Consider the following 27,275-nt stretch of genomic DNA (forward strand, 5'->3'; position numbering starts at 1 on the left):
GGCTACCTCTCCAAGTTCATCTACCCCTCTTCTCCTTGCTTATACCATTCCCACTGGCCCTTGAATATTTTATAACAATGCATACTTACAGGGCTGGGAATGTGGCTCAAGCGGTAGCGTGCTCGCCTGGCATGCGTGCGGCCCAGGTGTTTGGGTGTTTGAAGAGCTGTCTCTATACATCAGTCATTGTCATTGTTTGTGTCCTTACCTGTCAGCAGAAGTCTCCCACACACCTAGGGCTTCTGTCTCTGTTCACGTTGCCAACAAGCTCCTAGAACTGAGTGTGGAATAATAATTGCAAGACATAATTGAAGGGCTATTACATGCTGCTTATTTTGTGTCAGAGGTCTTTATATGTGTTATCTCCTTTCTTAAGTAGAGAATGAAATTATTTCCAATCATCACAGCAAAAAATTACAACAATTTAAAGGTCATAATTGACTTTATGTTCAGTTCTAGAATCAGCAATATGTTATTTCATACAATAGAATAAAAGAGTTCAAATTTAGAGAGGAGGAAACAGAGGCCTTATTTTCTGGAGCAATTAATGTTTTATTTCCTGGAGAGCACAGTGAAAGAGGCAAGACTGCAGAGAAGGCTTTGGCGAAAACCAAGAAAAGTTAATTCTCTCTCCAAGTCTGAGTTTTTACCAGCTCAAACTGCTTGTTTAATCTACGTTATTTATTAAGCTCTAAGAGGACTAACCCACTCCAATTTGGCAATATGATCAGATAAAGTGCCTTTTAAATGCATTAAAATACTCTGGGCACTAAACTATTTGACTAAGACTTAAATTCAAACCAAACATTGATATAGGAAAATTATGTTCTGAAAAACTAAATAGCTGTTTCAACATTATACAACCAAGTTAAAAAATACTGGTAAGAATTTTATCTATTAAAGAAATTAGTTTCAAGTAATTCTTCTCATCAGAGAGTATTTTTGAAGACTTGTTTTGAATACATGTATTATAGTTCTGCCTATTCTTAGGAGCACTTTCAAAACATATACATGCCAATTATTCAGGTATTTGTCAACTCCAAACCCACCCTTCTATTCTTGCTTTCTCATTGGTTTCTTACTGCTGTTTTTTTCCCCACACCTGGGGACCAAACCTAGGACCTCAAGCATGTCATAGACCATTGTATGATCCTTCAGGAAATTGGGGAAGGGGGTTTCACTCAGGTGAAATTCACCCGCCATCTGCACCCAAAGACAGAGTTTGCGGTGAAAGTCTGGGCAAAAGTAGCCTCAAACTATCCATTCCTCTCTGATGGCAGCCTTGGACCACAGAATGTGATCTAGCTCTTCACTGAGACCACCGAATACATCTATGTCATCATGGAGCATGCAGGTGGGGGACAGCGATGGGATCTCATCCCAGAAACTGATGGCATGCAGGAGGAGGAGGCCCGCAGACTGTTCAGGAAGATCATGTGGGCTGTCCAGTCCTACCAGCAGAAGGGCATCGTGCACCTGGACCTGAAGTCGGAAAAGGTCATAGTGGATGTCAGCAGCAACGTGAAACTCATTGGCTTTGGCACTCTCCTCTACAGTGCCAAATACTCTGTAGAGGAGAGTATTTGGCACTGAAATCATCCGTGGGAAGGAATACGAGGGCCCCCTGGCAGACGTCTGGAGCCTGGGTATGGTTCTCTATTCTGTGCTCACAGGGAGAGGCCCATTTGTGGCAAGCACCAGTAGGCTTCTGAAGAAGCTGATTGAGCAGGGAACGTACAACATCCCCACATGTCTCCAAGGGAGCCTGGAGCCTCATCCATGAGATGCTCCCGGTAGACCCCTCACAGAGGCCCACCATAGATCAAGTAATGGAGCCCCATGGCTCAGCCAAGGTGAGGAAGTTTCACTGAGTCCTCCTAGTGAGATGCTCCCCAAACTCCCAGATCCCACAATTATCAAAACCATAACCAATATGGGTTACCACCCCTATAATACCCGGTGTCTGTGGCAAGTAGAAAATTCAACAATGCAACGGCCTCATGTCTCATCCTCAAACACCAGAGAATACAGGGTGCGGGCTGCACAGTCCAGGTGAATCCTGAGCATCGCCCGAGGAAGAGTTGGAGTGAGCCTGCCCTTCCCTTGCCCTGTGAGCAGCAGCAGCCTGAGGGGGCCAAGCAGCCCCAGCAGAAGGGTGCTGGAAGTGTCAATGTGCCTGCTATCGGCTCCAATTCCTCCAGGTGGACACACCCCCTCCATGCTTAGCCTGCCAGCATGACCCTGTGCCTAGCCACTCACCCTCCCAAGGTACCTCCACTGGGCAACCCTGAATCAGCAGCTGGGGTTGGAAGAGGCTGAGGAGAAGGATCACCAAATGCATCCAGCAACTCTGCTGCATACCATGCTTCCATCAGTCAGCCCCCAGAAAATAGTGGCTGCAATGGAAAGACCCTGAGCACTGGAGATGCTGATATCATGGTATGGGAGTGAAGTGTGCCGACTGGCTCTGGCTTCTCCATGCAGATTCCAGGCAGGAGCACATCTGCATCCACCAGGGGTCTCCTTTGCCCCCATCTGCAAGGACACATCACAGAGACTTTTCCCGGGACACTGTCCCCTGCCCTGCTCTTTGTCCTTTCTCCCATGCTTTGGGAGAAATTTGTTTTGTTCTGTATAATAAAATTGATGTCTCAAAGATATAAGAAAGGCAATTGTTACTTGTTGTTGTTGTTGTTTAGAGAGAGGCAGTAAAGGAGCTAAGAGGCTGCCTCAAGTCCCTAAGTGTGACTCCCAAGGATACTCAGTTGATTCTTAATGATGGGAGCAAAGTCAACTGTGCAGCTTGATGTTAAACACCTCGCAAAACAAGTTTTCACCAAAGTATAGTCATACCTGGACATTTAAAAGGAGAATAATTCTTTCAATGTAACTTTAGCTGTGCACTTGTGTTAGCCCCACCAAGACTAAATAAGACTGGACACTACAAAAGAAGGATTCTTAAACAGGAGTGCCTAATAACTACCAAAAGAGACTATCAGAGTCAGAAGTCTATTTAGTCAACAGGCAATTTAAGACCTACAAATCTTCCTAAAGTTGTAGGCTTGATCTGTGTTTGCTAGTTTCTCTGCTAAACACAGTGGTTATGCCAATAAAAAGGTATTTTTTAATATTAAAATCAGATAACATTAGATAGCTTCACTACATGGTTGGGAGGGCAAAGGAGAGACTTTGTGTCTGGAAGCTCCCATGACCAGCTGCAGCAATCAGGGAATCAGGGTGGGCAGGAGAGAATGCACTCAGGAAACTTCCTGGGAAGGCCGACCTCCTGGGCAAATATGAGTACAGGTTACACCCTCCTGCCCCAGGATGGGATTTGGGGGGAGGCACCTAGAACCAAACCCATGGAAGTGATTGGCTAAAGTCTAGCCCTCGGAGCAGGTCAACCTCGTCTCTCCAAAGAAGGCACTTTTCAACCCAGCCTTATTAGACCTGGGGCTCAAGTAGACCTCAGGACTACCTGTTTTGGATCACCCCTCACAGAACGTGCTGCAGAGGTCGTACCCTGGGAGTGCATGGACCTGGTACAGATGGTTAAACTGTAAACTAACCATACATTTTTATCCATTCCACCTCATACTGGTGAAAGGGAAACTGAGTTTTATATCAAAGAGCTTCACTCTTAGGCCACTCTGGTTGGTAACTCAAAGAGTAAGACAATAGGAAGGGGTTAACATCACCTAGCCCTTGTTTTCTCTGTTAGTACTTGACACAAGAAAAAATTGACAAGAAAGACTATTGAACACAGACATTGAACACCCATTCCTGCCAAATATTTTGACCATTTCAAGCTACATCAAGGTATTGGATTTTTTCTTTTCTCGTTTTTTTAAATGCATATATTTTTAAATTTTTTTTCTTATTTCTTCTGTGTTCTGTTGCGGGGAGGAAGTGCATGTGAATTCTTATTGTCCTGATTGTTTCAGGGACATATAGACATATATTTATTTGTCTTGTTTTCTCTCTAGAAGGTCTTTGTTTAACATCTGGATGGCCATCTTAAGTGACAGCTGCCATTTTAAGAAAACAGTTTTGCTTTCCCACCTAAGGGCGTTTCTAAGAAAGGCTCACCACTCCCTCACACCAACCCAACCCTTAACCACTGCTTTGGGACCCGCCCAGCTCTGATTCTGAGCCTCCCCCATAAAAGTCCTAGAACTCAAGCCCGATTTGTCTCTCTCTCCTATAGAGAGATGGCCCTTATTTGTCAGCTCTGACAAATAAACTGTGTGTCTCTGCCTGGTCTGTGTCTTTTATTTCTCACTTACCTGTCTCTTGTTCCTAGGTTTCCCTTCACTCTCATGTTCAGAATTTTTTAGAAATCTTTTTTTTAGCTTTGTCTTCTGAAGGTTCTGGTTCATTGGATTGTATATGTTAGTTGAATTTTTAATTATTTTATGTGTTTATTTCTTATTTCTCTTTCAATCATATCTTTTCCTGTGATTGGCCAAATTCTCTTGTTTTTTTTCCTCCCTCTCTCCCGATACTGTGCTTCTTCTATTTTTCCCCTTCCCTTTGTGCTACTGTTCTTCTGCATTCTCTCTGTTCACTTTCTGAAATTGTAAAGTTTATTCTAATGTCATAACACATTTCTTTTTCCCCTAATTAAGTGTATTTTTACCATCATCAGAACTAAATGATTATATAAATCTCGCCCCTACCATTAATGCTAAGACAATCATTATTACTGCGTGTGATAAAGTTGACAACTGCTATTTGCTTTAAAGCCAGAGCTAGTTCATGGTTATTGTTTTCAGTGCTGACAATTGCTGAACCCATCGTTCCTGTTTATTGGTGGCAATTAATGTAAAAAATGTCATAGTAGGATCTGGGGTATTTACTTTAACACTGTTTATTGTTTGTTGGTTGCAATATCAATTATTATTATTCATTTTGCTCCCATTCTGTAAAGTATGGGTAATTAACCTTCAGGGACACTAAAAGTTCACAGGTTAGAGATTCTGCAGCATCTGATCATTCTGCTCTGATGCTGAGGTCTCGGTCCCTGAGCTAGCACAGCGGCCATGATTCCTGCAGAGACTCCAAAGCAAATAAGAGAAAATACCAAAGGCCCCAAACCGTCAAAAAGGGCCCAAGAAGGAACAACTAGAGAGGAACAACTTAGGTTCCATCCCTTTGGGAGGGACCTTTCTCTCAAAAACAGACAGAAGTCCCAGAATAAGACAACTACACACAAAAGGAGACACACACACATACACACACACACACACACACACACACACGAGGTAGAGGAATCCACTTCAATTGATGTACAAGCTCAAAACATCTGAAAACATGAGAAAACAGGCAAACAAATTCCCCCCTAAAATCCACAATCTGCCAACAAAGGAACCCACTAATAGTGAGGTAGACAAAAACCCAAATGAGGTAATAAAAGTCTGATTTTCCAAATGTTCAATCAACCAAAAGAAGATCTAAGGAAGAAATTAAAAGAGTAATTACAGGAAATGAATGACCATTTTAATAAAGGAATAGAAATAATAAAGGGTAGCCAAGAAGATATCCTAGAAAAACAAGATGAACAAATTATAAACTCATTTGAGGGTATCAATAGTAGACTACATGTTGTAGAAAATAAAACCTCGGCCCTTGAAGACAGAACTTTAGGCATTAAATATAGGCTAGATGATCTTGAATACACAGAAGGTAATAATGGGGAAAAATAATAGAACATGACTAGAATATAGAAGAACTCCAAGACAACTTTAAAGAATCAAGTTTGTCTGGGAATCATTGAGATAGAAGAGAATATGAAGATGCAAACAAAAGGCATAAATAATATTTTCAAGGAAATAGTTATAGAAAATATCTCTCATATCAGAAATGAGGTAGACATCCAAATACATGAGGCTTACAGGACCCCAACTAGACCCAGCCAAATGAGAAGCCCACTGAGACAGTTCATGACCAAAATGCCTAACATAGAAAAAAAGGTACAAGAGAGAAATATTAGGTCACACTTAGAGGCAAAACAATAAGGCTTACTTCATATTCCTCTGCTCAGACCCCAAAGTCAAGGGGGGCTGGATTGAGCTATTCCAAGCCCTAAAATAAAGCAGCTGTCATCCAAGGTTACTATATCCAGCAAAACTTAGTTTCAAATTCAAGGGGGAAATAAAAACAATTCATGACAAGAATAAACAAATAATTCATGAGCACTACAAATACTCAAAGATAAACTTCACAGAGAGGAATGAAAACAATTCTCAAAACCCCAAAGTAGAGGAAGTTCAATAGGAGAATAATTCACTAAATGAAAATCAAGACAGGATAAAATATAGCAAAAAACCCAAATGGCAATCCAAGATGGCAGGCAATAGGGAGCAGCATTCCATGTGTTACTCTCTGATATGGGACTCAAGTAGTGGGAATACTGCTTCTCTGTGAGAGAGAGGAGTCCCTCACCATAGCTGTTCCTCTGCAGGGATCATGGCCGCTGTGTTAGCTCAGGGACCAAGACCTCAGCATCAGAGCAGGACTCCTGACTACTCACCCATGCAGAACTACCAGGTTTCCCAAGTGGGACCACAAACATCAGCACCTGGGCAAGGCTCCTGGCCACCCACCCATGTAGAAATCCCAGAATGTCTCTACACCCAGCCACTACCCATGTGCAGGAACACCAACCCCCACTCCCATGTGGACCTCCAACTACCAAGGTGGGGCTCCTCAAGTTGCTTCCATCTTGGGACTCTGAAGCCATTACAATAGTCTCCTACATGCAGTAGCCTACCTGCACCTCATGGCATTGCACAGGCTCTGAAGACAGCCAACAGCCACAAGACTGCAAGCCACAGAGCTCATCTCTGAACCCATCACCTAAAGTGATTGCCTGGCTCCCCCACCTGGCCTGACACCTCATCACTGACAGCAGCCACCTGCATCTTGGGTCACCTTTGTTGCCATCTTTAGTTGGGGCAACTCCCAATTTGGAACACCAGCTGGACAGGTACCATAATTCCCAACTTTTCCTCCGGCCCGGCAAAGTGACTGCCCAATACAAAACAGCTCTCCAAGACAGGTGCACAATCCTCAAAGCACAACCCTCAAGCCATCCAGAGAGAACGTTCTCCAATTAGGAAATAGAAAGGAGAGAGTGAGATACAGTTTAGAGACTAATTTAGGGACCATGAACTGTGAGATCTACAGATGACATAAGGAGATAACAATAGGTGCCCACATCACACTAGTGGGCCTCAAAGGAGATCCCTGTGGTACAATCTCCCTCTTCGAGGTGCCCTGAATACAAGACCAACCCTCTGATCCTGGTAAACTTCACCATCCTGAGGGTGGAGATACCAGCTAACAACAGACAACCCCACCTATTGGATGAGAATAGAAACAGGAAAGATACTGATCTCCAACCAAAATAATCTTTATTGCCTCCTTTGAGATTTTTTTTCTTGTCCCACTCTATTCTCTCGCCCTCACAACCCCAACATATGTATACTTTGCATGAATTAGGATATCAAGGATTGAGATGTCTGAACAGTATATTACTGTTGTGTTGTATATTCTTTTTTCTCCCATTTTTGCATTTTTTCTTAATATTTATGTGTTATTGTTTATGTACTCTACTATCTTCCCACTTACTTGTCTCCCCAAAATTACTTCTTTTTTCTCCTGCTATTAACCTTCTTCTTTAGATTTCTCTTTCACACTTCCTAAGGCTAATAACTCTATATACTCACCTCCTACCCCATCAACATCTCATCCTACACCTCACCCCTGGTTCTTTGTCCACCATCAGAGAAAATAAACCCTTTTACAAATCTACTATTTATATTGTAGTTAATAATTGCACTCACTATTTCTGTATTGTGACCAAACTGTAATACATCTTAATACTGTAAAACATCTTAATACTGTAAAACATCTTAATAGCAACTAATTGGTTTAAGATTATTGTATGTATTGGGATCTGTGAACATTGTTCTTCCCCTCGAAGGAGAGGTATAATAACCCTGCAGGGGCACTATAAGCCTATAGGGTAAAAATGATAATGCCTCAGATCTACAGTACTAGAAGGGAAAACACACAAGCAACATTAAAAGACAAGGGAAAAAGTGGGCCCAAACAAATCAAGATACCACATTATTAGAATCCATGGCATCCACAGCAGAAGAAATTACAAAGAAGAAGTTCAGGATGAACATAATTAAAATATTATGTGAAATAAAGGATGATAGAAGAGAGCAAATATAGGCACCAAAGATCATTTTAAAAAAGAGCTACATAAGCAAATACAGGAAGCAAAATATTACTTCAATAGGGAGATAGAGATTCTAAAACAAACAAACAAACAATCAGAAATCCTTGAAATCAAAGAAACAATAAACCAAATTAAAAGTTCAATTAAAAGCATCACCAAGAGATTAGAACACTTGGAAGACAGGATCTCAGACAATGAGGACAAAACATATAATCTTGAAAAGAATGTAGACCACACAGTGAAGATGGTAAGAAACTATGAGCAGGCCATTTGAAAGCTGAACAAAGAAACTATAGAACTCAATAATACAATCAATAGCTTTGACTTAACTGACATATATAGAATATTTTATCTGCCAACGAGAGAATACACTTTCTTCTCAGCAGCACATGAATCCTTTTCTAAAATAGACCATATATTATACCACAAAGCAACTTTTAGCAAATACAAAAAAGTAGAGATACCACCCTGCATTCTATCAGATCATAATGGAATAAAATTAGAAATCAATGATAAAATAAGAAATAAAAGCTACTCCAACACCTGGAGACTAAACAATATGCTACTGAATAAACAGACATCAAGAAGAGATTTAAAACGTCTTAGAGGTAAATGAGAACACTTATACAACATATCAATATTTCTGAGATAGTATGAAGGCAGTACTAAGAGGAAAGTTCATTGTATGAAGTTCATTCCTTAAAAGAAGAAAAAGTCAACAAGTAAATGACCTAACATTACACATCAAAGCCCTAGAAAAAGAACAAATCAATACCAAAAGCAGTAGAAGAAAGGAAATAATTAAAATTAGAGATTAAATTCAAACAAAAGAAACAACTGAAAAAATTGACAGAACAAAAAGTTGGTTCTTTGAAAAAATAAATAAAATTGACAGACCCTTAGCCATGCTAACGAAGAGAAGGAGAGAGAAAACTCAAATCACTAACACATATGATAAAAAAAGACATATCACAACACCACACTGCATAAATATAGAAGATAATTAGAAATTATTTGGAAAATTTGTACTCCAATAACATATAGAATATCAAAGCATTGACAAATTTTCAGAGTCATATGATTTGTCCAAATTGAATCAGGATGATATAATTTACACAGACAATTTCAAGCAATGATATAGAAGATGCCATCAGAAGCCTACCATCTAAGAAAAGCCCAGGACTAGATGGATACACAACTGAGTTCTACAAGACCTTTAAAGAAGAACTAAATCAAATACTCAGATTATTTCAGGAAATAGAAAAAGAGGCAGCATTTCCAAACTCATTCTGTGAGGCCAATATTACCCTGATTCCAAAACCAGGCAAAGACACACCAAAGGAAAAAAAAAACTTCAGACCAATATCTCTAATCAACATAGATTAAAAAATTCTCAATAAAATTCTGACAATTTGAATACAAAAACTTACCAAGAAGATAGTGCACCTCGATCAAATGGGGTTCATCCCAGGGATACAAGGTTGTTTCAACATAAGGAAACAATAAATGTAATTCATCAAACCAATAGACTTAAAGATAAGAACCATATGATCATCCAAATAGTTACATAAAAGCATTCAACAAACTACAGCACCCCTTCATGTTCAAAACACTAGAAAAACTAAGGATAACAGGAACATACCTCAACATCGTAATAGCTGTCTATGCTAAGCCCCATATCAACATTATTTTAAATGGAGAAAATTGAAGGCATTTCTAAAAACTGGAACAAGACAGGGATGCCCTCTTTCACCACTTCTATTTAACATAGTTCTTGAAACACTAGCCAGAGCAACTAGACAGATAATACAAAAGAAAGGGATACGAATAGGAAAAGAATTCAAATTAGCACTATTTGCCAATGATATGACTATATACATAGAATACCCAAAGAATTCTACCAGATAACTTCTAATACTAATAAATAAATTCAGCAAAGGAGGAGGATATAAATAAAATCAACAACCATAAATCAAAGGCATTTCTGTATATCAGTGACAAACCCTCTGAAAGGCAAATGAGGAAAAATAGCCCATTTGTAATAGTCTCAAAAAATAAAATACTTGGAAATCAACTTAATGCAAATCAAAACTACTTTAAGATTTCATCTCACTCCAGTCAGAATGGCAGCTATTAAGAATGCAAACAACAGGGGCTGAGGTTGTGGTTCAGTAGTAGAGCACTCACTTAGCATGTGTGAGACACCTCGTCTGATCCTCAGCACCATATAAAAATAAACAAATAAAAATAAAGGTATTGTGTCCAATTATAACTAAAAAAATATTTTAAAGAATGCAAATAATAATAATTGTTGGCAAGGATGTGGGGGAAAAGGTACACTCTTACATTGTTGGTGGGACTGCAAATTGGTGCATCCAGTACGGAAAGCAGTATGGAGATTCCTTGGATAACTGGGAATAGAACCACCATTTGACCCAGCTATCCCACTCCTTGGTCTATACCCAAAGGACTTAAAAACAGCATACTACAGGGACACAGCCACATCAATGTTTATAGCAGCACAATTCACAATAGTTAAACTGTGGAACCAACCTAGATGCCCTTCAGTAGATGAATGGATAATGAAAATGTAGTATATATACACAACGTGATACTATTCAGCATTAAAAGAGAATTAAATCATGGCATTTACAGGTAAATGGATAGAGTTGTAGAATATAATGCTAAGTGAAGTGAGCCCATCCCAAAAAACAAATGCCAAATGTTTTCTCTGATATAAGGATGGTGATTCATAATGGGGTTGTGGGAAAGCATGGGAGGAATAGACAAACTCTAGATAAGGTAAAGGGGAGGGAAAGGAAAGGAGGGGGTATGGGTGTAGGAAAGACAGTGGAATGAGATGAACATCATTACCCTAAGTACATGTATGAAGACATGAATGGTGTGAATATACTTTATATACAACCAAAGATATGAAAAATTGTGCTCTGTATGTGTAATATGAGTTGCAATGCATTCTGCTGTCATATATAACCAATTAGAATAAAAAATAAGGTCCCAGACATAATAAAGACCAGAATATGATACAAAAAAGTGGCAGAAAATCACAAAAACATATCCGTTCTAATGCTGAATATTAATGGTCTCAACTTTCCAATGAAAAGACAGATTAGCAGAATGGATCAAACAACAAAATTCAACTACATGCTGTTTGCAAGAGACCCATCCTATAAGCAAAGACATACATAGGCTGAATGTAAAAGATGACAAAAAAATATTCTGGACATATGGTCCAAGGAAACAAGCAGGAGTAGCTATTCTCATACCTGATAAAGTGTATTTCAAGCAAAAATTAATCCAAAGAGACAAAGAAGGCCCTTACAATCTAGTAAAGAGAATATTTCAACAAGATGATATAACCATAGTAAACACTTATGCCCCAAATGTCAATGTACCAAATTACATGAGAAAAATACTCAGTGACATTAAATTCTACATAGATCCCAACACAATAATATTAGGGGATTTCTAAACCTAGATAGATCATCAAAACAAAACAAAAAAATCAACAAAGATATATCTGACCTAAACAGCACTTTAAATCAAATGGACCTAATGGATAGCTATATTCCAACCCAAAACAGTGAATTTACCCTCTCCTCAGTTGCACATGGAACTTTTTCTAAAATGAATCATGTTGTACGTCACAAAGCAAATCTTAGTAAATTTTTTAAAAAATGAATATAACCCCATGTATTCTATGAAATCATAAAGAATAAAGCCAGAAACCAATAGCAAGAAAAATAACAGAGACAACATAAACACATGGAGATTAAACATCACTCTTGTAAGTGAAAAATGAATCAAAGAAGAAATGAGAACAAAAATCAAGAAATTTTTAGAAAAATGAAAACAAAGACACAACATAACAAAATCTCTGGACAGTATGAAAGTAGTTCTAAGAGGCAAATTTATAGCACAGAGAGCCTACATAAAAAAAAAAAAAGAAAAATTCCAAACAAATAAATTTATGCTCCATCTCAAGGCCTTAAAAAATTAACAAACTAGGGCTGAGGTTGTAGCTCAGTGGTAGAGCACTTGCCTCGCACACATGAGACCCTGGGTTTGATCCCCAGCACCACATAAAAATAAATAAATAAAAATAAAGATATTGTGTTTATAACTAAAAAAAATTTTTTTAAAAATTTAACAAACTAGCCTCCAAACCAGTAGAAGGCAGAAAATAATTAAGATCAGAGCCAAAAATCAATGAAATTGAGAATAAGAAAACAATACACAGGAATATTGGTCTGTAGCTTTCTTTCTTTGATGCAACTTTTTCTGATTTTGGTGTCAGGATTATACTAGCTTCATAAAAAGTGTTCGGGAATATTCCTTCAATGTAATAAAAAGTTGATTCTTTGAAAAGATAAATAAAATTGGCAAACCCTTAGCCAAAATAACCAAAAGAAAGTGAGAAGAAGCAAATCAATAAAATCAGAGGTGAAAAGGACATATCACCTCTGAAGTCCAAAGGATTATCAGATCCCGTTTTGAAAATTTATACACCAATAAACTGGAAAACCTTGAAGACATAGACAAATTTCTAGACATATATGACCTGCCCAAATTGAACCAGGAAGATATAAAAATACTAAGCAGACCAATATCTAGTAAAAAAATAAAATGGCAATTAAAATCCTTTCAAAAAAGACAAGCCCCAAACCTGATGGATTCTCAGCTGAATTCTGCCAGTCCTTTACAGGAGAACTAATGCCAGTTTTTCCCAAATTGTTTTATGAGATTGAAAGATAGGGAATACTCCTGAACATGCTTTACGAAGCTTGTATAACCCTGACACCAAAACCAGAAAAAGATGCTTTAAAGAAAGAAAGCCACAGATCAATATCCCTGATAAAACAGATGCAAAAATCCTAAATAAAATATTATCAAACTGTATTCAAAAACACTTCAAGAAGATAATACACAAAGAACAAATGGGTTTCATTCCAGGGATGCAAGTTTGGTTCAACACATTCAAATCAAGAAATGTGATTCATCACTTCAACAGAATTGAAAACAAAAAATCACAATGATCATCTCAACAGATACATAAAAGGCCTTTGCTAAAATCAAACACCATTCATGTCAAAAACACTGGAGAAGCTAGGGATTAAAGGAACTTACTTCAGATGATAAATGCCATTTATGATAAATCCAAAGCAAACATTGTACTAAATGGAGAAAAACTAAAAGTATTTACACTGAATTCAGGAACAAGACATTTTCACCACTCTGTTCAATATAGTGCTTGAAACATTAGCCAGAGCAATCAGATAAGAAAATGAAATCAAACAAATAGGAAAAGAAATCAAACTATTTCTGTTTGTCAAAAACACTGGAGAAGCTAGGGATTAAAGGAACTTACTTCAAATGATAAATGCCATTTATGATAAATCCAAAGCCAACATTGTACTAAATGGAGAAAAACTAAAAAGCATTTACACTGAATTCAGGAACAAGACATTCTCACCACTCTATTCAATACAGTGCTTGAAACATTAGCCAGAGCAATCAGATAAGAAAATGAAATCAAACAAATAGAAAAAGAAGTCAAACTATTTCTATTTGCCAATGATATGATCCTATAGCTAGAAGATCCAAAAAAACCCCACTAGAAGACTTCTAGAGCTTATAAATAAATTTAGCAAAGTAGTAGGATATAAGATCAACATTTAAATCAATAGCTTTCCTATACTCATATAGTAATTCAGTCAAGGAAGAAATCAGGAAAACCATCCCATTCACAATAACCTTTAATAAATGTTGGAAATTAACCTAACCAAGGAGGTAAAAGAGCCCTGCAATGAAAATTATAGAACACTGAAGAAAGAAATCAAAGAGCTGAGAAGATGGAAAGACATCCCATGTTCTTGGATAGGCATACTTAATACGGTTAAAATGACCATACTATCAAAAACACTATACAGATTCAATGTAATTCCCATCAAAATACCAATGACATTCTTCAAAGAATTAGAAAAACACAATTCTTAAATTCATTTGGAAGAATAAGAGACCCAGAATAGCCAAAGCAATACTAAGTAAGAAAAGTGAAGCAGGAGGCATTACAGTACCTGATCTGGAATTATACTACAGAGCTGTGGTAATCAAAATAGACATGTCTATTTCTTCATGTCTATTTTGTGGCATCAAAATAGACATGAAGACCAACTGAACAGAATTGAAGACACAGAGACAAACCCACAAACCTATATCTGTCTGATGTTTGACAAAGGTGCCAAAAATATATCTTGGAGAAAAAAAAAACATCCCTTTTAACAAATGGTGCTGGGAAAACTGGATAGCTATGTGTATAAAAATAAAATTAGACCCCTATCTCTCACCCTGTACAAAACTCAAATTGAAATGGATCAAAAGCTTAGGAATTAGACCAGAAAACTTACAACTGCTAGAATACAGGGTCAACACTTCATCATATAAATGCAGGCACAGACTTCTTTAACAATATCCCCAAAGCACAAGAGATAAAATCAATAATCAATAAGTGGGATGCTATTAAACTAAAACTTTTCTGCACAGCTAAAGAAATTATTAAAAGCCTTTGTGCTTTTAGAGAGCCTATAGAATGGGAAATAGTCTTGGCCAGCACTACTCCTCCAATAATGGATTAATATCCACAATATACAAAGAACTCAAGAAACTTAACACCAAAAAGCCAAATAACCCAATCAATAAATGGACAAAAGAACTATACAAAAGCTTTTCAATAGAAGAAACACAAAAGGCCAATAAATACATGAAAAAATGTTCAACATTTCTAGCAATGGGGAATTGCAAATCAAACATTAAGATTTCATCTCACTCCAGTCAGAATGATAATGATCAACAATACAAATGCTGGCAAGGTTGTGGGAAGAAAGAGTCACTTGTACATTGTTGGTGGAACTTCAGACTAGTAACCACTCTGGAAACTAGTTTGAATATTCCTCAAAAAACTAAGAATGGAACTGCCATATGATTCAGCTATTCCACTCCTGGGTATTTTTCCAAATGATCTAAAATCAGCATCCTACAGTAACACAGCCATATCAATGTTTATCGTAGAACAATTCACAAAAGTTAAATTATGAAATCAACCCAGATACCCATTAATAGATGAATGGATTAAAAAATTGTGTGGGGCTGGGACTGTGGCTCAGCGGTAGAGTGCTCACCTCACACGTGTGAGACCCTGGGTTTGATCCTCAGCACCACATAAAAATAAATAAACAAAATAAAGATATTGTGCCCATGTATAACTAAACAAATATTTTTTAAAAATAAATTGTAAGATATATATGTATATATACACACACACATATATATATATATATATATATACATACACACACACACACACACACACACACACACACACACACACTAGAATTCTACTCAGCAATTTAAAAGAATAAAATTATGGCAATTGCCAATAAATGGATGGAAATGGAGAGTATACATCCATTTATGGGCAAATGCCATAAATGGAGAATATCATGCTAAATGAAATTAGCCAAATGTAGAAACACAAAAGTTGAATGTTTTCTCTCATATGCAGAAGCTTGAGTAAAATAAAGGAAAGAAGGAGGAGAGAGTAAGATTATATAAAGAACCAATCAAGGGGCTGGGTTGTGGCTCAGTGGTAGAGCGCTCGCCTATCATGCACAAGACACTGGGTTCGATCCTCAGCACCGCATAAATGTAAAATAAAGATATTGTGTCCACCTAAAACTTAAGAATAAATATTTTTTAAAAAAGAACCAATCAAATACAAATTAATAAATGAGCAAAAAAGAAGTTGTGTAGAGGAAGGAGAAGGGGAGAGGGGATGGAGGACAGGAGGGAAGAGGGAAGGGAAAAGTAGAGATCATGAATTGAAATCAGTTTTCATGCATGTGTGAGTTTGTTGGGATGAACCTAACTACTATGTATAACCATAAAGCTCTAATAAAAAATAAAATAAAATAAAACACACACAACACAATTCAAAGAAAGAATGTAATTTTCCTTTGTGAAAGTAGTTTTGGGAACTGTGGTGAATATGTGAGAGGAGGCCAGATTGATGTTTCTTTCATATGTTAAGTTCACTGACAAGAAATATTTAATAAGTAGAACTACCAGCATGTTCTCTGAGCAGAGAAGGGTGGTAGGCAGGAAATCCCTTTGCTTGGATGGAGAAATCCTAGAAGTAAAAACTAAAGATAGATTCTATGCATTTTTTTTTCTTAACCAGGCAATATAGGCAATATGATCATGAACATAACTGACTGGTCCTGTCACCCCCTCACTATGTGACCATGGGCAAGTTATCAATCTCTCTGAACGTCCATGTATTAATCATCTCTGTACTTCTCTCTGTGTGAGTGACTATCATGCTAATAAATGCTATATGGTGTCTGCCATCATTTTATATAAAATATGATACCTGTGAAGGTGAATTTTGTCAGTTTGGCTGACACACAGTGCCCAGATACTTGATCAAACATTATTCTGCATGCTTCTATGAGAGTGTTTTTTGGGAGAGAGGGGGGTGAAATTTACTTTCAAATTGGTAGACTTTGAGAAAAGCAGTTTGTCCTCCATAATGTGGACGAATCTTATCCAATCAGGAGAATGCCTGAACAGTGATTGTTCCCAGGTCAGAGGGAACTCTGCCAGCAGACAACCTCTGGACTTGAACTACAGCATCAGGTCTTCCCTGGATCCCCAGACCATTCTGCAGACTTGGACTCGCCATCTTCATTACTGTGTGAGCCAATTCCTTATTTATATATACATGCAATATTTTGTATTAACTTTATTTTATTTTTTTTTTTAAAGAAAGAGTGAGTGAGTGAGAGAGAGAGAGAGAGAGAGAGAGAATTTTTAATATTTATTTTTTAGTTCTTGGTGGACACAACATCTTTGTTTGTATGTGGTGCTGAGGATCGAACCCGGGCCGCAGGCATGCCAGGCGAGTGCGCTACCGCTTGAGCCACATCCCCAGCCCTTAACTTTCTTTTATATGCTTTTCAGAACTTCAATGTCTGCTTAGCTCATCCCCTACATTGAATCATATATATATATATATATATATATATATAAAATTTGTAGACAGATAGATCCTATTGGTTCTATTTCTTGGGAGAACCCTGACTAATACGGTGCCTTAGCCAGCATTGGAAACAATCTAATTGGAGCTCGGTGAGGTCCATGTTGCTCTAGATCATCTCCAGTCAAAATCAGCTTCATTTAAACTTAAATTTTTCCACGTTAGGATTGTATAGAAAATCACTTGCTTCTAAAAGAAATGATTTGCTTTCAATTGGTAAAAAAAAAAAAAAAAAATTCACACAGGGAGCTGGGGATGTGGCTCAAGCGGTAGTGCGCTCACCTGGCATGCATGTGGCCCAGGTTCCATCCTCAGCAGCACCTACAAACAAAGATGTTGTGTCTGCCAAAAACTAAAAAATAAATATTAAAATTCTCTCTCTCTCTCTCTCTCTCTCTCTCTCTCTCTCTCTTTCTCTCAAAAAAACAAATTCACACAGACAACCTCTGTATGACATGCAATAAATATTTTTTTAAATATTTATTAGACAACATAATTTCATGCATCCATTGTTATCTATGGACAGCACATCATAACTGCTAAGAAAAAGAAATGACTCCCTAAGAGCTTAACTTGAAAAAATCTAAAGTTAAAGTCAAGGCCAAAATGCTATGTGGTAGAGAGAAGTAGTGGAATCATGGAAATTGGAGATCCAGATTATAGCCATAGTTTTTTTTCTTCCTGGAAAATAGTTTTCATCTGGAAAATTTATGTTTTCCAAATGTAATGCAATGCAATGCAAAGAGATTTATTTAGAGCAACACTAATCTTTATGGCATATCTAATTATAGTTTATATGTAGCCATGATATATTTGCTGCCATAAACTAATAAACACTAGTGCAAGGATACAGAACTGCTGAACCCATGCAGACTGGTTGATTTAAAGGTTAAGCATTCTCTAATGAGAATCATCTAGGTCATTATCTCTAGAAGGGGTAGAGATGAATGGGCAGGAATTAATTGTAGAATCCAAATAAATTATAGGATAAAAGTTATTGAAGCAGAGACTAATGCCTTTGTAGAGACCAAAGTCTCACATTAAAAAAAAAATGAAAGAAAGGAAGAGAAAGTCCTCTCAAAGAAAAAGAAAATACTAGGGACAGGACACTTGATACCTACTTCTAAGTCAAAGGCAAATAAACACTCTGCTGCCATTGCCAAGCTGTATGGTTTCCCAGTTAGAAGCCATGCATGATAAAACTAACTTTCATATATTTAAAATGTTTTCACAGTATCCCTCTTTCCAAAAACGACTCTCAGAATGTCACAAAACTAACCCATCAGGAGAGCTACTATCCTAAATGAAGTTACTGGATTAGGAAACTTGAAAATATACACTGGTAGCTTTTCATTCAACCATAATGAACAGTTATTGGATTTAACCTTCTCTAATTGAAAAAAAAATTAATTTGGGGAAAATATATAAAATGACGGTTTTTAGACAGCGGTAACATAAAACCAGGCTTCCTAGTAGAATGTGAGCTTAATAATAAATTCTCAGCAAACTGTCTGGAGGGAATTTCCAAACTGAGGCACAAGGAGATGCCCGAGCAGAGTGGTTGTCCAGGGCATCCAGACCCAAGGAGCAGGAGGCGGACCTCTCCCACCACCCCACTACATTTCAAATCCTACCACCCAAGGCTCTCACCTCTTCTAACCTGTTGTTGTTGCTCTTTCCTCTCAGCTGGTCTTCTTTCTTTTAGTTTAACTTTTAAAATCCATCCTTGAAATTTTATGCCTGGTTGATTTTTCTGAAATGTAAATCTGGTTGCAATTCTTTCAGTTACAATTATTCAGTGGCTTTCTCTGCCTTTAGGCTAGATTGAAAGAAATTAGCACAGAACATAAAATCTTACTAGTCTGGTTTCTATTCATTATTACCCCCACCCATCCACTCAGTCTCTCTTTCTACCTCCACAACATCGGACACTCCTGCTTTACATGTAGTTGCACGAACAGGGCTTTCTTTCACATGTTCACTGTCCATTTCATGAGCAACCTGTGCCGTCCAAGAGGACGCTAAGCTTACAAGGTCCTGTATTGGTTCAAGGTTCTGCTGTCACCATCTTGAAATTCTATTCATCTATCTATTTATTTATTTATTTTGCATTACAATTCTTAATACACCATTATATCACAATTTATCATATCTCTGATTGTATATAAGGTATGTTGACACCAAATTCACATCTTCATACATGTATTTTGTATAATGATGAGGGTCTCCTTTCACCATCCATGCTATTCCCCTTCTCCCTCCCTTTCCCTCTCACCCCTATTCCCTATCTAGAGTTAGTCTTCCTCCCTTGCTCTCCCTCCCAACCCCATTTTGAGTCACCCCCTTATATCAGAGAAGACATTCGGCATTTGGTTTTTTGGGGCTTTGGCTAACTTCATTTAGCATAATCTTCTCTAATGTCATCCATTTCCCTGCAAATGTCATGATCTTATTCTTTTTTAGTGCTGAGTAATATTATGTTGTGTATAAATGTCACATTTTTTTATCCACTCATCCACTGAAGGACATCTAGTTTGGCTCCACAGTTTAGCTATTGTGAATTGTGCTGCTAGAAACATTGATGTGGCTGTGTCCCTGTAGTATGCTGTTTTTAGGTTGAAATTCATAACAATATTTTTTTCTGCAGTTCTGAGGATTTCCTCGTGAATGTAGAAAACAGTTCTTTCACTGACTTACATCCCCAGCCTGAAATTCTTAATAATTTTTTTTAACAAGATGCCCCACAGTTTCACTTGGCTCTGGACCCCACAAATGATGTAGATAGTCTCCTCTAGTTTGGGATATACTATTCTCTTTTATTGACATTAACACACAGAGAGAGACACAAACTCACGCGCTGGAGAGGACATGGGGATTGGAGGGATGTTGTGGAAGACACGGTATTAATGAGACAGTGGAGTTTGGGTGAAATATGAAGAGCCAGCACCAGGTCACTTGAACTTGAGCTTCAGGTCTGTTGGATTTCAGCTCTTAACCTCTCTTAATCTGTTTCCTTTCCTATAATGGAGAGTATAATATTTTTCATCTTACAGCAGCCCAACTGTTGAAAGAATTGACTGATTATAATAAAGTTTGTAAACAGTAAAATACAGTTAATAGTTCTAATCACATCTTCATCATTTTAATCGGTTTACTTCTTTTAGCTAATAACAACTAATCCTCATTTCCAGAAGGAAGTATTAAGCCTGTCAAAGCCTCATAATTCAGGATCTTTTATACTCTAAAAAAAATCTAGGAGTACTTCAATTATGGGCTAATAAGGTTCTTATTCAAGAATTCCATGGACTTAGAAAAAAAATGTTTATGATACAGTTCCCATATGTGGGTGAGAATATCTTGATTATTGCATAAGAGTAAAATCATAGGTCATCTAAAAGAGAAATTATGAAAGCATTTCACAATTAAATCATCTACTAGTTTAGCCTGAAGAGTATCCCAGTTTCTGGGACATGAACACACTCATGGATAAACAAAATGTTGATTCCTGTGATAGAATACTATTCAGCATAGATAAGATGCAACTCCCGGCACATGCTATCACACTGAACACGAACCACAGGGCAAGGAAAGAAGCTAGATAGGAAAGGTGACATGCTTTATGATACCAGTTGTATGAAATATATTTTTTAAAAAACAAATATATATGGTGCTGGAGTTGTGGCTCAGTGGTAGAGTGCTTGCCTAGCACGCATGAGGCGCTGGCTTTGATCCTCAGCAACACATTAAAATAAAGATATTGTGTCCATCTACAACTAAAAAATTTTTAAAAAGCAAATATATACTGATAAAAAGCTGCTCTGTGGCAGTCTGCATGTGAATGCAGAATGACAAGAATGACCTAGAACCAGATTGCAATGATAGTTGAACAGCTATATGAGTTGGCTAAAAATCATCTAACTGTACAGTGAGTGACTTTATGAGAGCGTTAATTGTACCTCAGTGAAGAAACTGAAAAGCAAAAAGGAAAGAAAAGAAAAAAAAAAGAACAAGAGTAAAACCTCACTGGTGTGTAACTCTCACACCCAGCCTTAGCTTCACACTTAGCTCCAGCTCTAACACATACCAGTTTTGTAATCCATGCCAATCACATAATAAATGAAAGCTCAGAATCCCTTCTATCCATCTCCAAGGAAAGTGAAACAGATTTTAAACCATTAACAACTGTTGAGGTGACCTTCCCTCTTTTTCATGAGAACTTCTTAGCTTCTTATCATTTCTATTCAGAAGAAAAAAATCATTCCAAAGTAAACAGCTCAGCTTGCAACCTAAAACCACCTTTGCATATTCTCCTCCTCCTTGTTGAGAAAGTTTCTTTTTCTGTACTCTTGATTCTATAATCTTTTCTAGCATCATCATCATTCTCCTCTCTGAAGGTCCTCTCTCTTTTTACTCAAACATCTTAAATTTAAAAAAAAAAAATCTGTAATCTCAGCTACTTAGGAAGATGAGGCAGGAGGACCACAAGTTTAATGCCAGCCTTAGCAACTTAGCAAGACACGGCCTCAAAAGGGTTGGGAATGTAGCACAGTGGTAGAACATCCTGGTTCAATCCCTTGAACTGTCAAAAAAAAATCCAAATTAAATATATATATATATATATATATATATATATATATATATATATATATATATATATATCTTAAGCATGCAACCCACTTCTATTTACAATCCACTGGCCAAATTCCTTAGGGAAAACCAAGCTTATAATCACTAACTCATATCTTAAATCTTTCTCCCTTAAGAATCAATAATAATCTTGTAAATGCTAGATTCAATGGTTGTTTCTAAAACCTTCTCATCAGCCTTGCTATTGTTCACATCTCTTTAATGCAATACATTCTGAAACCCCTAAATCTGCTGATGATTGCAATTCTTCTTCTGTTTCTACCTCTTCAAGGGCTAGATTTCATACTTCCCATCCTCTAGCTATCCTGATTTGGAACTTTTCTTTTAGTGTCTTGCATGGATTTTCTGTTCTTCTTGGATGTTCTATACCCTATTGCCACCAAAATCTCTGCCTTTCAAATTTTCAATCCTAACTTCTTCAAGTTTTTTGATTTGTTCTAATTAGTTATACATGACAGTAGGATGCATTTTGACACATTAGACATAAATAGAGCATAACTTCTCATTCTTCTGGTTATACATGATGTAGAATCACACTGGTCATGTAGTCACAAACGCACATAGGGTAATAATGTCTGATTCATTCTACTATCCTTCCTACCCCCATACCCTCTCACTTCTCTTCACTCCCTTCTGCCTAATCCAAAGTACCTCTATTTTTTCTCTAGCTACCCCACTTATCGTGAATTAGCATCCACATATCAGAGAAAACATTCAGTCTTTGGTTTGGGGGATTGGCTTATTTCACTCAGCATGATATTCTCTGACAAATGTCACAATTTCATTCTTCTTTAAGGCTCAGTAATATTCCATTGTGTATATATTTTCTTTATCCATTCATCTGTTGAAGGACACCTAAGTTTATTCCATAGTTCAGATATTGTGAGCTGAGCTGCTATAACCATTGATGTGGCTGCATCACTGTGATATGCTGTTCAATCCTAACTGCACCTCTCATTCCATCTTTTTAACTTTTTTCTGTATAACTTCATCTATATGTTCAACTTCCAACATAAATTTAACATATCAAACCAAACCAAATGCTTATCCAATCTCACTCTACCATAATAACACTTCTAAAAATATATAAAATTAGCCGGTGTAGTGGCACATGCCTATAATCCCAGTGACTCTGGAGGCTGAGGCAGGAGGATTGAGAGTTCCACGTCAGCCTCAGAAACTCAGCAAGAACCTATCATAGCAGTAATACTATTACAGTATCTAATCAAGTTTAAAATGTATTATAATCAATAATAATATAAGTATTTAGTGTCTAGTCCATATATAAAGTGATCTAATGTCCCCCAAATACATTTTACATTTGATTTGTTCAAATAAGTATTCAAAGTCCATCTATTAATTTAGTTTTTTACCTCTTCTATTTTAATTCATACTCATACTCTTCAATGTATACATTTTTCTACCTGAAGAAAGCAATTTTTATTACCATGTCTATAATTTCTTATAAGATCATTGGATGTCAAGCCCTTTTCTTATGGAAATCATAATAACACTGAATTATTGTCTAAAAAATGACAATAGGACCCACTCATCTATAAATAAATTTATGTCACACACCACAGTATATGAAATCTAATGTGATATTGAGAGTACAGTAAAATAAAGGATCAGAAGCAATTATGTGAAGAATTTTCCTTAATCACAGGGTATCAGAGACGTTTAAAATAAGCGGTAATGTAGAAAAAAAATTTAAAAAATTGATTAAGGAAAGTTAAGGCTTTGGAGAAAGTTTTTTTCATTCAAAATAAATAGGTTTTTGGAATTTGTCTTAAAGCGTCTTAGAGAGATTAGTGTTAAAGAGCCAGTTAGAATTTCAAAAGTGAGCAATGTACATAAAGTATTTACAATTCTCACTAGCAGCAGATATGTTTATTTACCTGAAAATTTGCTTTCTTCTCAAAATTAAGCCAGGAAATGTCAGAGAGAAAAAAAGAGGGACAAAGAGAGGGTCTAAGAGACAAGCAGAAGTAACCTCATAATACAAATGAACACTATAAAATTATTTGTTTGTTTGTTTATGTGGTAATGGGGACTGAACCCAAGAGTATTTTACCACTGAGCTATATCCCCAGCCCTTATTATTATTTTTGTTTTGTTTTGTTTTGTTTTGAGACAGGGTCTTGCTGAGTTGCCCAAGCTCACCTTGACGTGGATTTCTATCAATAGCATTTTGGTGAGAGAAGGAAAAAGGGAGAAGACAATGCTTTTGGAATGTCTCGTGTGTGCCAGGATGGGAGCTTTCAAGTGTATTTTCACTAATCTCATAAGGTCTTAAAATCTGAGATGGAAACCATAAAGGAAGTAAATTTGGAAAACAGGATGTGAAGAATAGTGTTGTTCTATTTTACTGGAGAAAGAAGAATATATTCTCAACAAAAATACTAGCAATTTAACCCAGTAACATGTTATGAGTATTATACATCATGACCAAATAGGGTTTATCGCAGAAATGCAGTATCATGGCCCCAAATAATCAAATGGATAGAAATAACATGTATCATTTCAGTTCAAACAGAAAAAGAATTTGATACAATCCAATACCATATCATGACTCTAAGAAACAGTGAAGTAGAATCATAGGAAAGTTTCTTAACGCTAGAAAGGGCATTGGTGAAAAACTCATATGTAATATTATATGCATTAGTTAAAGACTGAAAATATGCTCCCTAAAATCAAGAATGAAACAACAATGCTACTGTTGCTACTTTTATTCAATATTACTGAGAAAGACAACATGTAGAATGAGAGGGAAAATTTCCCAAGCATATGTCTGATAAGGGTCTAATATCCAGAACATATAAAGAACATGGCTCAACAACAACAAAAAAACCAACTTTTTAAAAAGCAGTAAAACTGAATAGACATTTATCTAAGAAATAGCCAAAAAGCATATGTAAAGATAGTCAATATCATTAGTTATTAAGGTTGCAAAGGAAAGAATATATTTTACTCTCTCTCTCTCTCTCTCTCTCTCTCTCTCTCTCTCTCTCTCTCTCTCTCTCTCTCTGTTTTCTTTTGTCCCCTGAGGTAACTATGTTTAATAAGACAGATATTCAGCTTCACTCACAAAAACTTAAGATGCTTTACTGTTCTATTTTACATATTAATTATAGAATTTTGACTCCCATCAATGCTTTAGGAGATGACTGTAATTTGTTGGAAAAAGGAAAGTAACAAGTGTTATCAAAGATATGTAGAAATTGGAACCTTTGTGCATTGATGGTGCAAACGTAAAAATTCTTTGGGGAAAAGTTTGACAGTTCTTCATAAAGTTCAATATAGTATCAGCATATTATCCAACAATTCTACTCCTTAGTCTACATGCACAAGAACTGAAAATGTGAATGTGAATTTTCATTATAGCACCATTCATAATAGACAAAAATAAGTCTATTGTCCATCAACATATGCATAGATAACAAAGTACAGTAGAATATACTTATGCAATGAGATACTTTTCAGCCATGAGGGGAATGAAGAACTGATATGTGCTACAATATAAGTCTCAAAATCATCTGCTAAGTGGAAGAAGCCTCACGTAAAATATTATATGAGTCTTTCTTATGAAATATACAGAATATATGAAAGACTCATATATATATATATATATATATATATATATATATATATATATATATATATATATATAGAGAGAGAGAGAGAGAGAGAGAGAGAGAAAATTATGGTGTTTGCCCCAACCCAGGGTGAATGAGAATTGGAGTGATTGCTTTATAAGTTTTCTTTTGGGGAAATGAAAACATTTTGGAACTAGATAGGGTTAATAACCATTATTGTACAACATTATGAATGTACTAAATTACACACTTTAAATTAGTTAATATAGTTTGTGAATTTTACTTCAATTAAAAACACAAAGAGGGAATGAGATTCTACAATGGTAAGACAGTGGAGAATAACTTAAACATTTTTGAGATGGGAAGTGATAATACTTGACACTTAAGAAGACATTTCCGCCAGAGGATAAAAAGTTCATTGGCAGAAAGAACAATAAAGGGAAGGGAACAGGGGGTGAGGGGAGAGTAGGGGAAGAAAAGGTACTAGGGAAAGTAGAACAAGATATATGCTATGTTTTTATAATTATGTCAAAATGTATTCTACTGTCATGTATAACTGAAAAGAACAAATTTTTTAAAAGTTCATTAGGGAGAGAAAATATTTCATCCACAGGCAGTGACCAGACTTTCATGATTTAGTTTAGGATAATGAAAGTGGTGTTTAGTGTATGGAATTGGAAGAATAGAATTAAAAGTAGGAGTGAAACTTCCCAATGTGTATAAATTTGGCCTTTAAAAATCATTCATTTAAAGAAATATTTGGGTTTAAACTTGTCCATAAGCCAGATACTGTGTGGATATGCTTATATTCTTGATGGAGAATCAGGGTAGCACATAAAGAACAGGTAATAATAAAGAGGTAGCCTAGCACAGCTACACATACCAGTAATCCCAGCGACTCAGGAGGCCGAAGCAGGAGGATCACAAGTTCAAAGCCAGCCTCAGCAACTTAAGGAGGCCCTAAGCAACTTAATGAGACCATGTTTCAAAATTTTTTAAATTTTTTTAAAGGACTGGGGATGTGGTTCAGTGGTTAAGTGCCTCTGGGCTTAATCCCTGATAACAAAATAATAATAAGGTAAAGACAATGACCAAAGGGAAAATGAGAGTCAAGTGACAGTGAATCAATGCTTTGCTTATTACAAACATAAAATAAAATTAGAGTCCATAAATTTAGTTTTATGAAAATATCTAATATTTTATGAAAATATTTTAAAATAATTGCCCTTCCTTTTCAATTGTGCTTCTTGGAAACTTTTTCCCTAGATTAATTTTAAACTCCTATTCTCTCATCTCATCTCTTAATACATCCTTCCATCTTTTATTTAGATTGATTCTAATTTCTTGCTATTACAATATGTACTTGAATTATTTCACAGATGCACAAATCACAGTTATACAACAAATTTCCCAAGGACAACTTGCATAACTTTGAAAGCTATTACCCTTTTGGCTTTTTTATCCAAACACAGTGTTTGACTTCTCAAAGGTTCAAATCTTTCATTTCCTTCAGGAATATTTGGAAGTTTTCCTTTCATGTTTTTCTCATTTCTAATTAAATTTTTTCTATGTATTTCATCTCTCTTTTTTTGTAGCTACTATAAATGAAGGCTTCTCCATCTCTTATGGTCTAATGTTGCTGATGAATATAAGAAAATTACTGATA

General features: G+C 36.5%; 1 pseudogene; it reads left to right on the forward strand.

Moving 5' to 3' along the window:
* Positions 1-1,341: 1,341 nt before the first annotated feature.
* LOC101973736 (actin-related protein 2/3 complex subunit 2-like) overlaps positions 1,342-27,275 on the forward strand; it is a 74,010-nt pseudogene continuing 48,076 nt past the window's right edge.

The sequence above is a fragment of the Ictidomys tridecemlineatus genome, chromosome 9 (genome assembly GCF_052094955.1).
Source record: "Ictidomys tridecemlineatus isolate mIctTri1 chromosome 9, mIctTri1.hap1, whole genome shotgun sequence".
In the NCBI taxonomy this organism is placed as follows: Eukaryota; Metazoa; Chordata; class Mammalia; order Rodentia; family Sciuridae; genus Ictidomys; species Ictidomys tridecemlineatus.